The 12141-nt window shown below is 49.1% G+C and overlaps 1 non-coding gene across 1 annotated transcript; it reads left to right on the top strand.

The window, feature by feature from the left end:
• The first annotated feature begins 11522 nt into the window (after positions 1 to 11522).
• Positions 11523 to 12141, top strand: LOC113527126 (uncharacterized). Its single transcript, XR_008301222.1, has 3 exons — positions 11523 to 11650; positions 11936 to 11963; positions 12097 to 12141. It is a non-coding gene; the product is annotated as an uncharacterized LOC113527126 (transcript).

Here is a 12141-nt window from a genome sequence, read left to right as displayed (position 1 = left end):
GTCTAAACCTGGAGCTACAGGCTGAGCTCGCCTGTCGAGATGAGGGCAAGACCTTAGATCAGCTGATTAATCTTGCCATTCGCATTGACAATCTGATTCGCTCTAGGAGACCCAGCAGGAGTTCGGCGCTTCGTTCACCGAGCCCTCCGCTAATGCCTGAGCAAGAGGCGATGCAGGTGGGGCACGCTCGTATCTCCCCTGAGGAAAGAGAGCGCCGTTATCGTAGAAACCTCTGCCTCTACTGCGGCCAAGCCGGTCATGTGAAAGCTTCCTGCCCCACAAGACCCAAGCAACACGCTCCCTCTGCGGTGAGTCAATCATCTCATATTTCAAAGTGTATTAAGGTACCTGTTAAATTAGCCTTTAGTAATGGGATGGTAGAGACAATGGCTCTAATCGATTCTGGAGCAGCAGGAAATTTTATTGATGCTGGTTTCGCCAAAGCTCATGACCTCCCTCTCATACCTTGTAAATCTCCTTTGGCAGTGGCAGCGTTAGACGGAAGACCTCTGGGCGCCGGTCAGGTCCTACACACCACCAATGACATCTGCCTGACTACTGGCGCCCTGCACTCAGAAACCATTCGTTTCTTCATCATACAAGCTCCCAATAACCCAGTTATTCTTGGACTGCCCTGGCTTCAGCTCCACGAACCACAGATCTCATGGACTGAGGGTCAAATCATTCACTGGTCGGCCAAGTGTATTGTACAGTGTCTTCAGACCCTGGAACCAACGTCACTTAAAGCAGTCATCGTCAAGAAGGACCCTCCGCCCTCAACCAACCTTCCTTCGGAGTATGCTGATCTAGCTGAGGCATTCAGCAAGTCCAACGCTGCCCAATTACCGCCACATCGGTCTAGCGACTGTGCCATCGAGCTGCTCCCTGGTTCTACACCACCCAGAGGTAGAATCTCCCCTCTTTCGCAACCAGAGACTGAAGCCATGAAAGCCTACATTGAGGAAGAACTGGCTAAGGGCTTCATCGTTCCATCTACGTCTCCTGCTTCCGCCGGATTCTTCTTTGTCAAAAAGAGAGATGGGGGTCTTCGGCCCTGTATTGATTATAGAGGTTTAAACGAAGTAACTGTCAAGTTCCGGTATCCTTTACCTCTAGTTCCACGGGCTCTAGAGCAGCTTCGCTCCGCCAAATACTTCACCAAGCTCGATCTGCGCAATGCCTACAATCTGATTCGCATAAAGGAGGGGGACGAGTGGAAGACCGCCTTCTCCACCACTTCTGGGCACTATGAGTACCGGGTCATGCCGTTCGGCCTCGTCAACAGTCCCTCAGTCTTCCAGGCATTCATAAACGATGTATTCCGTGACATGCTGAATAGATGGGTCATCGTCTACATGGATGACATTCTCATCTACTCCGCCTCTCTTGAAACACACATTCACCATGTCAGAGCCGTACTACAACGTTTGATCTCCCACCAGTTATATGCTAAAGCAGAGAAATGTGAATTTCACCAGACTTCCACCACGTTCCTGGGATATGTGGTCAGTCCTGAGGGAGTGGCGATGGATGATCGTAAAGTGCAGGCCGTCCTGAAATGGCCCCAACCTACAACTGTTAAGGAGATGCAGAGATTCCTTGGATTCGCCAACTTCTACAGATGATTCATCAGAGACTTCAGCTCCATCGCAGGCCCCCTGACTTCAGTGACCAAGAGGAGGGGAGGACGCTTAACCTGGTCGCCCGTAGCCGACAGAGCCTTTAATCACCTCAAGGAACGGTTCTCTACTGCACCTATACTCCATCACCCTGATCCTGAACGCGAATTCATAGTGGAGGTAGATGCCTCCAGCACAGGCGTCGGGGCCGTTCTTTCGCAACGTCATGGCAGTCCACCCAAACTCTTCCCCTGTGCCTACTTCTCTCGCAAGCTTAACCAAGCGGAACAGAATTATGATGTGGGGAACCGCGAACTATTGGCTATGAAGGCGGCGCTGGAGGAGTGGCGACATTGGCTTGAGGGAGCCAAATTTCCCTTCTCGGTTCTCACCGACCATCGCAATCTGGAATATCTCCGCTCTGCAAAAAGACTCAATCACAGACAGGCTAGGTGGGCGTTGTTCTTCACACGTTTCCAGTTCACAGTAACTTATCGTCCAGGTTCCAAGAACACCAAAGCAGATGCGCTTTCTCGCCAGTTTGAGTCCGCTTACAAACCCCTTTCTCCCGATCCCATCTTACCTACCACTCTCATCGTGGCACCTGTGCAGTGGGACATCATGACCGAAATTGCGGAGACACAGGGCACCGATCCCATACCGGCTGCATGTCCTCCTAATAGGACCATGGTACCTCTTTCCCTGAGGAACAGAGCTATTCAACTGGCTCATGACCTCCCCGGCTCCGGACACCCCGGAATAACGGCTTCCATCCAACTCCTCACCAACAAATTCTGGTGGCCCTCACTCCGTACTGACACCATTGCATACATTAAGAACTGTGTAACTTGCAACACCACCAAATCCTCCAAACAGTTACCGGCAGGTTTGCTCCAGCCTCTACCCATCCCTCAGAGACCCTGGTCCCACATCGCCATCGACTTCGTCACCGACCTCCCCAACTCCAGAGGCAATACCACCATTCTTACTGTGGTTGACCGCTTCTCTAAGTCCTGTCGCCTAATACCCTTACCCAAACTACCCACAGCCCTAGAAACAGCAGAGGCTCTGTGCAGTTATGTGTTCCGCTTCTACGGACTCCCTGAAGATATCGTCTCGGACAGAGGCCCTCAGTTCACTTCTCGCGTATGGACAGCCTTCTTCAAACATCTCAACATTAACATAAGCCTTACCTCGGGCTACCATCCTGAATCCAATGGGCAAACCGAGCGGCTCAACCAAGAGATCACCCGCTTCCTAAGATCCTACTGTCACCGCAACCAAGCTGATTGGAGCCGATATCTGTTTTGGGCAGAATACGCGCAAAATTCCCTGCGCAAACAATCCACCGGGCTTACACCCTTCCAATGCGTGCTGGGGTTCCAACCACCTCTCTTTCCCTGGTCCGGGGAGCCCACAGAATTACCTGCAGTTAATGACTGGTTCAGGAGGAGTGAAACCACCTGGAACGAGGCCCATACCCATCTCCAATGCGCCATCAGGAGACAGAAGGAACAGGCAGATCACCACCGACGTCCCAACCCTGAGTATGTCCCGGGATCATGGGTCTGGCTCTCCACTAGAGACCTCCGGCTCCGACTACCCTGCCGCAAACTCAGTCCCAGGTACGTGGGTCCTTTCAAAGTCATTAAACAAATAACACCTGTTTCTTATCGTTTGGCCTTACCTCCACAATATCGTATCTCACCCACTTTTCATGTCTCCCTGCTCAAGGCCGCTGGTGCTCCGAGAAGGGCGGACGACCTAGATGAGGCCCGGAACCAGGGACCCCCTCCCCTCATCATCGACGGTGAGGAGGCGTATCAGGTGCAGGAAATCTTAAACTCTCGGCGCCGGGGAGGAGTCCTGCAATATCTCGTGGACTGGGAGGGGTACGGACCGGAGGAGAGGTCCTGGGTCGATGCCAAGGACATTCTTGACCCGTCTCTTACTACTGACTTCCACAGGACCCATCCGGATAAACCGGCCCCTCGTCCTCGCGGAAGACCCCGGCGTCGTCTGCCTTCTCACGTCAGGAGCCACTCGCAGGAGGGGGGCTCTGTAACGAATCCGGCCTCTGTGGTTCCCCCTGATCGTCACCAGAGGTCACCATCACCCGAGTATTGACTTTCCTCTCGAAACTACCCGCACCCAGCATTGATTACGAGCTCACCTGCAGCCTATTACCGGGACTACTTAAGACTACTCTCGCTCACTCATTGCGAAGTCTTGTTTTGCCCCGGCTGACATTTCTGAGCGTTTATATCTTCTCTGTTGGATTACCGTGTTTGACCTTGGACTGTTTCTTCTCGTTTCTGATTCCTTGCTGCCTGCCCTGACCATCTGCCTGTTTGATCACTCTGCCTTTGTTTTGCCTCTGATTACCCTGTTTCGCTGTTGCCCGACCACGCCTGTACGACTGTGTCTGCCTTTTATTAAAACGCTGCTAATGGATCCCCATTCTGTTGACTCCTCGTTACACATATTAATAGTAAATGATAATCACAATAAATAAGATTAAATGTATAACAAAGTGATTTCATACTAATTCCTTAAACACAGAAGCCAACTTTATAATAAAACATTAAAAATAATAAAGCAGTACTTGATCCAAGTTTTAAAACAATATCTCATACAGGCCCAGGATCAGCACGCTGACTCCTCATTGTTGCTGATGAGGTCCACAACTGTATGTTCATCAGCAAACATGATGATGTGATTAGAACTGAACTTTGCAGCACAGTAATGAGTCAGCAGTGTGAACAGCAGTGGACTGAGCACACAGCCCTGGGGTGCACCGGTGCTCAGTGTGGTGGTGCTGGAGGTGGAGCTGCCGATTCTGAGGGACTGGGGTCTCCCAGCAGAAAGCTCTGAATCCAGTTGCAGAGGGAGGTTCAGACCCAGCAGATGGGTCAGAGAGAGGTGGATGGTAGCAGATATGGCGTCCTCTGTTGAGCACTTGGGACGGTAGGTGTACTGAAATGGGTCCAGTGGTGGGAAGACCACTTGACTCTCTATAGTATATAGTTGTAGAAGAGAAATTATCCAGTGTCATCCAGAAGAGAATAGGTTCCTTTTTGAGTCTGGTTCCTCTGAATGTTTCTTCCTGATGTCATTTCAGGGAGTTTTTCCTCAGCACCATCGCCTCTGGCTCACTCATTAGGGATCTAAATCTAAATACATATCAAGATTTCTGTAAAGCTGCTTTGTGACAATGTCCAATTTTAAAAACAATTTATAAATAAAATTGAACTGAATGAATGAAACCATGATACGTCTTGAGAGTGGTGATATGATTCTGTGTTTCCTTTTGAAGCAGGAAGTCAGTGTGGTGGAGTGCTGAAGTGTTTGACTAATTTACTAATAATGTTTGAGATACGCCACACTCCCACAGAATGTAAATAAACATGACAGTAGCTAAGCGAACTGGCTAGATATAGAGAACATTGAAAGTCTTTATCAGCTGTGAAAGATTTCTCATGACCACTTTCACCCACACCTTTACACATTACTCAGGATGATATCCTAAAGCCTACTGCACATTCCATGATTTGTAGACCCAATTTCACAGTCACTGACTAATATTAGGGCTTGTCGATTACTCATTGCACACTCCTGAGGCTAATGCTCGTGGTTCACCGAGGTGATTTTCTCAGTCTGCAATTGCACCAATATTTTCATGCATGTTTGATTTTATTGGTGATTAATTGTGTAGTGTGATCCCGTACAACACAGCACTGAGAAACAGCCAATGAGAGCCTGAGAGTAAATCAAATTCATCTGCTGTCATGCACAGCAGATCGCTGAATCCAGTTTCTCATCCATGTATTAGTGTGTGAGAGCAAAATGTAGACACAATAATAATAATAATCACTCCTATAAGAATTTATTTGTCATGACAAACCCATATGGTTGTTAGCACACAATAAAAAAGCAAGGTTTTTGTTCACTATACCTTCAGTTCTCTTTGCAGAACAGACAATCGCTGCTTGTGTCTCCCCATATGATATTGCCTCCACATTTTCTCTCATTTTCTCCACATTTCTTTTCTCTTGTTGCCATAAAATAGTGACAAAATCAGAAAGTCACACAGTAAACAGCTTTTTGTTTATTTTGGTGTGAATGTGCTGCACTTCAGTGGGGAACTCTCCAAGTTAATGATAGTGTGAGGCTCGTATGTGATTGTGTAGTGTTCACAGTCCTACATCATCTTTCATTCTGTCAAGACGAGAGAACTGGCCAAAACATTTCTAATGTGAGATGGGGGTGGGGCTTCCGGGGGGCAGTTAACACCGGAGTGTTCAAAACACCTTTGCAACTGTCTGTCATTCCAGATTTACATGTCAGTTGGCTCATTTGCTGTTTTGGTTTGAGGAAAAAAGAATATGGCTATTTTTGCGGTATTTTTGAACAATAACTCATAGCAGAACATGCTGAAGTTAAAACGTGGAGCTCCTACGCAAAATACGTAAAGATGGAAGGTCTGTAATCTACACTACATATATTTATTTGTCATACACTTTTATCCAAAACAATTTGATAAGAAGCTATGAAACACTGAGACATAGCACAAATGAAAGGGTACACACATCACATCTAAGGGCGAGGGGAAAATATCCACTGCAGCCATTTGCAGGATCATCCCAAACTGAAGTGATGGAATTTCAACGCAGTCTGTTTTGAAGGGAACAAATGATGGACACATCATTACCAAATATCTGCAAAGATATCCAGGGTTATTATGTACTATGCATATTATGTGTCAGGACTGGGAATCGAACTCACGTGAAGAACGGACGTTTTACCGTTGAGCCACAGGGAGGCGGGGAACCCATGATGCAAACGCTGAGGTGGTGCAAAAGAATTTATTTTAAAAAATCAAGAAAATGACACAAGGGCAAAAAACAGGGAAAAAAAGAAGGCAAAGGATCTCAAAAACGGAGACGAGGCAGGGGAACTGAAAACAGCCAAAAACTAAATAGAGAAGCAGGGAACAAAAGACAAAAACAAGGCAAGGGCGCTAGAAAAAAACACAGAAAATATTAACTCGAGAGAGGCAATGATAAAGACAACAGGGGCTTAGGAAACAACAATAACCAAGCGGGGAACAAAGGCAAAAGGGACGGCTTAAATACACAGAACAGGAACAAGACACGGGTGAAAGCAATGAAACCAATTACAACAAAGAAAAACTAAGGCTGGGCGACATCTAGTGGGGAAAAAAAACATAACAAAAAACACAGAAAAAAGGACCAAAACTCTGACAGGACCCCCCCCCCAGGAACGGCTCCTGACGTTCCTTCCTGAAGACTCGGGCTGGGGCGCATGAAAGTCCCGAATGAGCCTGGGGTCCAGGATGTCTCGGGCTGGGACCCAGGAGCGTTCCTCAGGGCCATAGCCTTCCCAGTCCACGAGATACTGCCAGAAGCCCCGTACTTGCCGGACATCCAGGATTCTGTGGACTATGTAGGCAGGCTGGCCGTCAATGATGCGCGGAGGGGACAGTTTACCTGGCACAGAGAAGGGAGAGGACAAAACAGGTTTTAACAAAAACACATGGAATGTGGGGTTAATTCTTAATGACCTAGGAAGAAACAACTTATAAGTGATGGGATTGACTTTCCTGGCAATCCTGAAGGGTCCGATGAACCTCTGGGCCAACTTGCGGTACTCCACCCGCAAGGGAAGGTTCTTGGTGGAGAGCCAGACTCGTTGACCGGGGCGCAGAGTAGGGGCCGGTCTTCGTCATCGGTTAGCCTGCCGTTAGTACTGCTGCGAGGTTCTCAGGAGCTTTAGTCTGGCCTTTCTCCAGGTTTGGCGGCAGTGCTTGACGAACTGTCGAGCGGAGGGAACAGCCGTCTCCACTTCTTGGAGGAGCATACCCAAACTGGCACTCAAACGGGGACATGCCTGTGGCTGAGGAGCGGAGAGTGTAGTGTGCGTATTCCACCCACATGATGAAGGTGGACCAGGAGGATGGGTTGTTGGCAGCCATACACTTCAGGGTGGTCTCAAGATCCTGGTTGATTCTCTCTGTCTGACCGTTGGACTCGGGATGGAACCCAGACGATAGGCTCATGGAGGCCCCCAGAGACTCACAGAATGCCCGCCAGAATCGCAAGGAGAATTGGGGTCCCCGATCAGAGACGATGTCCTGTGGTATGCCAGAGGTGCGGAAAACATGGGTCATGATCAGCTCCGCTGGTTCAGGATGAACTTGACGGCCTTGGAAAACCGGTCAACCATGACCATGACGGTGGTGTTTCATTCGGACGGTGGAAGCCCGGTAATGAAGTCCATGGACAGGTGGGACCAGGGTCTATGAGCGATGGGAAGAGGCTGCAGGAGACCCTGGGGAGACTAGTGCGTGGTTTTGCTCTGGTTGCATACAGGACAGACCCTGACATAGGTGGTGACGTCCTCGTTGATAGTAGGCCACCAAAATCGCCTCAGGAGGAACTCGAGAGGGACCCAGGTGACATGAGAAACAGGAGGAATGCCCCCACTGGAGAACCGGGGATCGAACAGCCTTAGGTACATACGAGCAGTTGGTTGGGCCGCTTCCTGGGTCAGGTTCTCTGGCTTGGGCTTGTCTCACTGTGTCCTCAAGTTTCCACCTGACCGGAGCTACTATTTTCGAGCTCAGGATGATAGGGAGGACCTTATCCTCTTGTGACGTGCTTCCGTAGACACGGGAGAGTGAATCTGGCTTAAGGTTCTTGGAACCAGGACGGTAAGACAGGACAAAGTGAAATCTGTTGAAGAACAGATTGAGCCAGGGATTGAGCCGCTTGGCTTGTTGGATGTACTTGAGATTTTTGTGGTCCGTGAGTACTTGGAATGGGTGTTTAGCGCCCTCGAGCCAATGCCTCCACTCCTCCAGCGCTGTCTTAACAGCCAGAAGCTCTCACTCTCGCTCTCACCCACATAGTAGTTTCTCTCTGTCGGGGTAAGACGGTGGGAAAAGAAGGTGCAGGGGTGCAGCTTGCCGTCCTTACCCCTTTGAGACAGCACCGCTCCGACTCCTTCTTCAGAGGCATCCACCTCTACGAAAAAAAGGGAAACTCCGGATCCAGGAGAACCAGAATAGGAGCTGAGGAGAAGTGGGTCTTGAGTTCGCAGAAGGCCGACTTGTCCTAGCTCCAGCGAAAGCCAACGGAGGTGCCCTTGGTGAGTGCCTATAACAGGGCTGCAACGGAGCTGAAGTTCCGGATAAACTTGCGATAAAAATTGGCGAACCCGCGTTGGACCTCTTTTACTGACAAGGGGTAGACCAATCCATGACTGCACGCACCTTTTTTAGGGTCCATTCGGATAAGCCCAGGCTTGACGACGAATCCCAAGAACTGGACCTGGGTTACGTGAAACTCGCATTTCTCTGGCTTGACGTACAGGTGGTTGTCCAGTAGGCTTCTGAGGACTTTGCTGACATGGGTAACATGCTCCTGCAGAGAGCTTGAGAAAATGAGGATGTCATCCAGATACGCAAAGACGAATTTGTTGAGCATGTCCCTAAGTACGTCGTTGACCAGGGTTTGGAAGACCGCAGGAGCATTAGTGAGGCCAAAAGGCATAACCAGGTACTCATAGTGCCCCGTAGGCGTGTTGAAGGCTGTCTTCCATTCGTCACCCGATCGGATAAGGTGGTAGGCATTACACAAGTCCAGTTTGGTGAAAATCGAGGCCTCTTGAAGGACCTCAAAAGCGGTTTCCATGAGAGGTAGGGGATAGCGGTTGCGGACAGTGATCTTGTTGAGCCCCTTGTAATCGATACACGGCCGAAGGCCCCTGTCCTTCTTCCCGACGAGAACCCCGCCCCAGTGGAGGAAGTGGATGGACGGATAATCCCGGCCTCAATGTACTCGTTCATGGGGCCCTTTCAGGAGGGGACAACGAGAAGATGTGACCTCTAGGGGGACTGGAGTCAGGGACGAGGTCTATAGCGCAGTCGTAGGGACGACGAGGAGGCAATGAGGTGGCTTTCCTCTTACTAAAAACTGTCTTGAGGTGGTGGTACTGCGGGGGAATACGGGACAGATCTATGGTTTCTAGGGACTCGGGAGCAGGGTCAGGGTCTCTCTGGCCCAAGCATGTAGTCTGGCACAATGCACCCCAAATGAGAATTGTCCCCGTGGACCAGTCGACGTGAGGGTTGTACTGGAGGAGCCAGGGGTACCCAAGGATGATGGGAATCTCGGGAGACTCAATAAGGTAGAAACAGATCTCCTCCTGGTGCTGGTGGACGGCTAGCCAAAGGGAAGAGGTAAGATGGGTTATTTCACCAGGGGCTAGCGGCCTACCATCCAACGCTGTGGCAGTCATGGGAGCAGGAAGAGAGTTCCTGGGGATCTGGAGTCTCTGGGCTAGGGAAATGTCCATAAAGTTCCCAGCAGCACCGGAGTCAATTAAGGCCTGGAATGGGTGTTGCTGGAGACTCCAGGTGAGAGTGATGGGAAGGACCAGCCCGGAGTCAGAGGGAGCGGCAGTGCGAGTGACTCCCGTGACAGTCCTGCCTCGCCTGTACGGTACTGGGCGTTTCCTGAGAGCTCGGAGCAAGAGGTACAGAAATGGCCAGTCCGACCACAGTATAAGCAACAATGTCCCCGCATGCGACAGTTTCGCTCTGCAGGGGAGAGGCGGCCCTGCCCAACTGCATCGGTTCTGAGGGGTCTTGGGGATCAGAGCGCCCCTGAACTGCAATAGGGCTGGCTGGCTGGGTGAGAGCATGGGAACGGCTCTGGTCTCTCTCTCTCCTGTGAATATCCAACCGGACAGCCTGGTCAATGAGGACCTCAAGGTCCCAGGCAGGCTCTCTAGTAGCCAGGTCGTCCTAGATTGCCTCGGATAGCCTGCTCAAGAAGCAAACCATGAGGGCCTCGTCGTTCCAGCCACTGCCGGCGGCTATGGTCCGGAACTTGATGGCATATTCAGCAGCACTCTCGTTGCCTTGCCGGAGGGTGAGGAGCCTGGTGAAGGCTTGCCAGCCGCTCAGAGGGTGGTCAAACACTCGCTTGAATTCCTCTACAAACCTAGAGTAGTTTGCACAGAACGGGGCTTGCGCCTTCCAGACGGCCGTTGCCCATGAGAGAGCCTTTCCAGAGAGAAGGGTAATCATATAGGCGATTTTGGCCCAATCAGACGGGAAGGAGGAGGGCTACAGCTCGAACAGAAGGGAACACTGGGTCAGAAACCCGTCACAAGCACTAGGGTTGCCCGAGAAGCGCTGCGGGGGAGGTAACCAAGGTTTGGCCACTGGAGTGGGGGCTCGAGACTCAGGAAGGTGCCGAAGCTGATGCAGCCGGAAGCCAGTCAGAGATCTGGCAGATCGTAGCCAAGACATCCGTCAGCAACTGAGAGTGTTAGGCCATCAGGGTCTCCTGCAGAGCCAGGACGGCCTCGTAGCATTGTACAGTGGACTCATGCTGGGCCACGGTAGCGAGGAGCTCCTGGGTGTTTGGCATAGAGAAATAGAGAAGCAGGGAACAAAAGACAAAAACAAGGCAATGAAACCAATTACAACAAAGAAAAACTAAGGCTGGGTGACATCTAGTGGGGAAAAAAAAACATAACACAACAAAAAACACAGAAAAAAGGACCAAAACTCTGACAATATGTTATTATGTTGATTAAATTAAATTTGGTTAAGACCAAGTAAGAAAGATTACCCTATATTTAGTAATATCAAATTATAAGTAAAATGAATAAAACTGATGAAAGTTGTGCTGCACCAAATATACTCCTTAATGTATTAAGTTTTTTGGTGCTACCTCAGGTAACATCCCAGAGCGACAATAAAACAGCGGTTTCAGCTTTATAAAATGATGGTAAGGTGTGTTCCAAATAGACAATAATTTCAGCCCTTATAGAGGGAGCTTCTAAGGGAGTAGGGCATAGTCATGATCACGTCAGAATGAACGTCAGGATGAACAGCAGCCACTGGCATTTTATTGGCCCCAACCTATGATCAAAAGTCAAACTTCATTTCTGTAAGACTCTACAGGAGAAAGATGGCGGGTGATTCTGCTGGTGAGGTAGCTAATAACCACTATATAATAAATAATCTACTTTCTATCATCTTAAATGCTTTATATTGTTGCTTATGATTAGTATATGGTTATGAAATTCATGGTCGGTTACTTACAATGATGTAACATGGATGGATAATGAGTACAGCAGAAAGTTATTGCTTAGTGATATAGAAATTAAAATTCATTTTGATTTTCATTTAATCTGTGACTTCACAGAATAAATGAAAATATACTTGTGTTAGTACATGAAAAACTGAGAGTTTGTTTTAAATGTTGTTTTAAATTCAGGAAATGGCTACTGCGGACTTTGCTCAAGGTGAGTAAAGATAACTTTTACTGCGAAGAGCTTGTGGCAGATTACAGTAATTGCATTTTGCATGTGTACTGTGTGTGTAATATACAGAACACATTTTAATTTTTACTTTTAATTATTTACTTCTAACTAACAGGTTCTACAGGAGACTTAAGGATCTTGTTGTTAGGGAGAAGTGGAT

Source organism: Pangasianodon hypophthalmus, chromosome 29 (genome assembly GCF_027358585.1).
Source record: "Pangasianodon hypophthalmus isolate fPanHyp1 chromosome 29, fPanHyp1.pri, whole genome shotgun sequence".
In the NCBI taxonomy this organism is placed as follows: domain Eukaryota; kingdom Metazoa; phylum Chordata; class Actinopteri; order Siluriformes; family Pangasiidae; genus Pangasianodon; species Pangasianodon hypophthalmus.
This window is presented reverse-complemented; position numbering and strand designations above follow the sequence as displayed.